Below are 5,414 nucleotides of genomic sequence, written 5' to 3'. Positions count from 1 at the left end.
TGCCACCCTCTTCACGGTGGTTTCGAGAGTGTGGATGTAGTTGGAGATGTAATTACAAATTAGATAAATATGTGGATTGTGGACAGCATAGAGCTTTTCTGGTGGATGAATTGGTTGTATATAAGGTACCTGCCTCGTGGACTGACTAGAGGGATCTGCTGACCTAAAGGCGGTAGAGAATTTATGGTATGAAATCGAAATACGAGTGGCAGCCCATTAGTTGACGATAGTGTCTTACACATATGCGCATAGATATTTTTCAGTTATTGAATTTACTCCAAATAGATGCCTTGGACCACCTCGCAGACAACATGTCGCTGCTAGGCGATTGTAGGAACTAAGTATAGAAACCCTTGTTGTTAAATTTTTAATTTTGTTTCTCAGCCCATGGTATAATAAATTACTAGTCCGTATTCTTAATATCTCATCGTCAGCTTATCTGTTTAAAACGGGTTAAATAAAATAGCAGGCTGTTTTTATCGGAAAACTAAATGACTTCTGAAGGTGTTACATATCAGCTGTGAGGGAGATAAACTGTGTGCCTTCCGTTTCATAACTACTCTAGGCGATTATAGAAACTAAGTATAGAAACCTTTGTTGTTAAATTTTTAATTTTGTTTCTCAGCCCATGGTCTAATAAATTACTAGTCCGTATTCTTAATATCTCATCGTCAGCTTATCTATTTAAAACGGGTTAAATAAAATAGCAGGCTGTTTTTATCGGAAAACTAAATGACTTCTGAAGGTGTTACATATCAGCTGTGAGGGAGATAAACTGTGTGCCTTCCGTTTCATAACTACTCTAAGTATATGATCTGAACACTGTAGTAAGCTAACGGTTAAGCTTTACTTTGTTCTGTAGACCAAGTCAGGAAGCCATACTTTGGCAGCCCTTGAAAATACTTATCGTAATTTTTTTAAAAACTATATGTGATATTTCCAAGGCATCTGACTTGCTGCGTGACCAAAAGCGAAAGTATTCCAGGAAATGAAAGAGTGCAGTATAGAATTTTGCATTTGTAAGTGGAACATATTAGCTCAAATTCTTATCCGGAAATCTTAATAAACATTTATCGCATTTTTCTGCTGAATAGCGGAACTGGAAACTTTGAGTGAGTCCTTAAAACTGCCCTCAGTGGTTTTTCTCCGACCTCTGTTATGTCTGAGTCAGTTACCTTGTTTTTGGAGGTTTCATAAGCTTTACTGAATGACACTCGAAGAGACAGGAAGGCGTCTAATCAAACAGAATAGCGTTGGCTGAAAGGTCGACTGCCTCTCGTGATACTGAAATACGCGGAAATTCGAACAACGGTTTGTATTGAGGATTTATAACGTCTGTTTATTGTGTTATCGGATGACTGCATTTGTTTTTACTGCCTTGAAACAGGATGATATCCGAACCTGTCACCATAAAAATGGCGCTTGAATTCCGCTTCGCAATTCCATCTTACTGGAAATATGTAGGGTTTTTGCATATTATTACTGGAAGTGATTGTGAGCACATCAAATTTTAGGAAATCGACAAATGTTATGGCATTAACCTGTTGTCCGTATTAGGACCTTTCTTTTTCAGATGTCAAATTAATAACTTGGTGAGAAGCACCCAGTGGTACACTTCAATGTAAAATGCTGAAAAGAGGGAAGACAAAATTCCAGTATCTGTTGTGATTTAATGCTGTCTCTGCAGTAATTAAGGCAGATATAGCTCTTTGTAATGGATGACTCTTTTGAACTTAAGTTTGCTCTTGATCATAACTTAATTGTAATCTGAGTCTAAATCTGCTGCTGGGCACGTCTTATAATCCATTGTCTTATTTCGGAATCTCTGTCTTGCCTTTATGTAATAGCATTGGAATTTCCCCGCTATGTCTCCAGATTTTTTTCTCCCATATCTCCTCAATATGCGAACTCTGAACAGGGAATTCGCTATTACTTCCTGAAATTTATTTCAGAACTCAATTAGCTCTTCTCTTGTCTCATTACTGGTACTGAGCCCATATTATAACTCTGTCTTCTCTTCCTTTCCATTCTACAGGGTTACTGTCAGTCATGATTTTTAGATTGTCATCATGTATTACATACTGCATTACACGATAAATATCCTCATATACATTACATATCTTTTAATATTCTTAATGACATGTCTGCATGTATAACTCGACCATATTGTTGGTGCTTGTTTGCTGTCGATTCTTATGAGACTAATCACACTACTGATCCGTTCACAGTTATTCACTCTCCGCCCTACCGTCCTGCTCATGACGAATGTGTGCGTGTGAAATCTTATGGGATCTAACTGCTAAGGTCATCAGTCCCTAAGATTACACACTACTTAACCTAAATTGTCCTAAGGATAAATACACACAGCCATTCCCGAGGGAGGAGTAGCCGCACAGTCTGTGACTGCAGCGCCTCAGACCGCTCGGCTAATCCAGCGCGGCTCATGACGAATCTTACTCCCGTTACACTACTTTCTGCTGCTATTGGTATTACCCTATATTCATTTGACCGAAGAAACTGATCTCCTTTCCACTTCACTTAATTGACCCCCAGACTATCTAGATTGAGCCTTTCAATTTCCGTTTTCAGAATTTCTACCTTCCTAGCTTCGTATGATCACTAATTTTTCTGATTTTCTCGTCGTTACCGTTTCCTGAGCTGCATGTGGAAGATGTAAGATGTTGCTCCACTCTTCTTAGAACTGAGGCTCTTGGGATTTCAACAGTAAACTTCTCTGCGATGGAGAACCTCTCTACTGTAGCGTATAGTTCTGCCCTTCGTTGAGCATCTCCGAAACGCCCTGGCCCTTCCTAAACCATCCCGTAACAAAACGTGCCGCTCTTTGTTGTACTCTCCCCACTCTTTTGTTAAGCCTCCCCATCTTGTTATTGTGACTGGGGGAAGCTCCAGTTTGTCAATTGTAATATGGGAAGTCTCATGCAAATAATCTGGTATCAGAGACACAAGTTCGTGTGCGTGGCTGTTTGGAGTGTTTGATTTGAGATTTACTTAGAGCAGTGGGAGATCTAACTCGTGAGGAAATATCTTACACATCGCAGTAACTAAGAGAAGAGAAGTTTCATGGAATGTTAACGTACAGGATAGACTGAGTAACCATAAAGTAACGTGTGCGTAATGTATGTATGATTCTAGGCAATGTTGTGATATGCATGAAAGTACTTTGACTTCACTGGAGACTGACTGGAAGCAAAGTCTGCTAACGTCAAATATTCAGCTCTGCGCATGAAGACTTGAAGCAAAACATCCATCAAATGGAAAAGCTTCGTACAGTAGGTCTTTACCTGAAGGTGCCTACTAAGGATTTCAGAGACGAGAAAAGCCTGCCGTAGTTCAATATCCACGATAATGAAGTCTTAAGGAAAATTTTGTTGAATATCGCTCATTAGCATTCTACTACAACTTACAGTGGGTCTCAAAAGACATATCTCTGCAGAAATCGTGGAATGTAAACGTGTTACGTATTGCCGAAGAGTCCCTCTGGTATAAGTATGTAAGGCATCTTGTTATGGGCTCCGAATGAAACCGAATAATGAGTTTGGAGGAGACCGTGAAATAAAACTCCCCACCACGAAATGGACTTCTTATTTCCCCTCGAAGGGTCGCTAGTGAAGCATACCGTCAGCACATTACTTAATTTGAAAATTAGAAGATATGACCAACTCCGACATTGTGCAAGACTTGTACCCCTCGAAATTTGCAGTTCCGCAACTTTTGCTCGAAATGTACCCGTGTAATACATATAAAATATTTTTAAGCTGAATGACTGTTTTATTAGTATTGTTTTACATGCTAAGACACGGTTTGTACCGACTACAGGAGAGACATTTTAATCGAGAGTCGCTCGATTGGCCTCGCAGATAAATACGATATCGCAGTGCCCGTGTTGTTCGGAAATACACTGAGGTGCCAAAAGTCATGGGACACTTTTCAGCATCGTGTCGGACATTCTTTTGCTCGGCGTTTGCAGCATCTCGACGTTTCATGGATTCAAAAAGTCGTTGAAAGTCCCTTGCAGAAACATCGGCCTCTATAGCCGACCGTAATTGCAAAAGTATTCTCGGTGCACGATTTTGTGCATGAACTGACCTCTCGATTATGTTCCATAAGTGAAACTTCCTGGCAGATTAAAACTGTGTGCCGGGCCGAGACTCGAACTCGGAACCTTTGCCTTTCACGGGCAAGTGCTCTACCAACTGAGCTACCCAAGCACGACTCACGCCCGTCCTCACAGCTTTACTTCTGCCAGTACCTCGTCTCCTACTTTCCAAACTTTACAGAAGCTTTCCTGCGAACCTTGCAGAACTAGAACACCTGGAAGAAAGGATATTGCGGAGACATGGCTTAGCCACAGCCTGGGGGATGTTTCTAGAATGAAATTTCATTCTAGAATGAAATTTCATTCTGTCCAGAATGTTCTTCAAACCAACCGCGAACAATTATGGCCCAGTGTCATGGCACATTGTCATCCATAATGGATTAGATCGTTGTTTGGGACGCTGAAGTCCACGAATGGCTGCGAATTGTCTCAAGTAGCAGAGCATAACCATTTCCAGACAAAGACTGTTAGAGTTGGACCAGAGCACCCAGCCCATCACCAGATTGCACAAGCTCTTGTTGAAAACTTGGGTCCACCGCTTCGTAGGGTCTGTGCCACACTTCAATCCTACCAACAAACAGCTCTTACCAACTGAAATCGGGACTCATCTGATCAGGCTACGGTTCTTCAGTCATCTAGAGCCCAGGAGAAGCGCTACAGGCGACGTAGTGCTGGACGTAGTGCTGTTAGCAAAGGCACTCTCGTCGATCACCTCCTGCCACAGCCCATTAACGCCAAATTTCGCCCTACTGTCCTAACAGATACGTTTGTCGTGCGTCTCACGTTGATTTAGGGGGTTATTTCAAGCAGTGTTGCCTGTCTGTTACCACTTACAACTCTACTCAAGATACCCAGCGAGGTGGCGCACTGGTTAGCACACTGGAATCGCATTCGGTTCAATCCCGCATCCGACCATCCTGTTTTAGGTTCTCCTTTCAAATGGTTCAAATGGCTCTGAGCACTATGGGACTCAACTGCGGAGGTCATTAGTCCCCTAGAACTTAGAACTAGTTAAACCTAACTAACCTAAGGAGATCACAAACATCCATGCCCGAGGCAGGATTCGAACCTGCGACCGTAGCGGTCTTGCGGTTCCAGACTGCAGCGCCTTTAACCGCACGGCCACTTCGGCCGGCAGGTTCTCCGTGATTTCCCTAAATCGATCTAGGCAAATGCCGGAATGGTTGCTTTGAAAGGGCATGGCCGACTTCCATCCCCGTCCTGCCCTAATCCGATGAGACCGATGACCTCGCAGTTTGTTGGTCTCTTCCCCCAAACAATACAACCCTCTACTCAA

General features: G+C 42.2%; 1 non-coding gene across 1 annotated transcript; it reads right to left on the bottom strand.

The window, feature by feature from the left end:
- Positions 1-4,155: 4,155 nt before the first annotated feature.
- On the bottom strand, positions 4,156-4,230 carry Trnas-uga. Its single transcript has one exon. It is a non-coding gene; the product is annotated as a tRNA-Ser (tRNA).
- Positions 4,231-5,414: the final 1,184 nt, after the last annotated feature.

This window comes from Schistocerca americana, chromosome 1 (assembly GCF_021461395.2).
Source record: "Schistocerca americana isolate TAMUIC-IGC-003095 chromosome 1, iqSchAmer2.1, whole genome shotgun sequence".
NCBI classification, from domain to species: Eukaryota; Metazoa; Arthropoda; class Insecta; order Orthoptera; family Acrididae; genus Schistocerca; species Schistocerca americana.
This window is presented reverse-complemented; position numbering and strand designations above follow the sequence as displayed.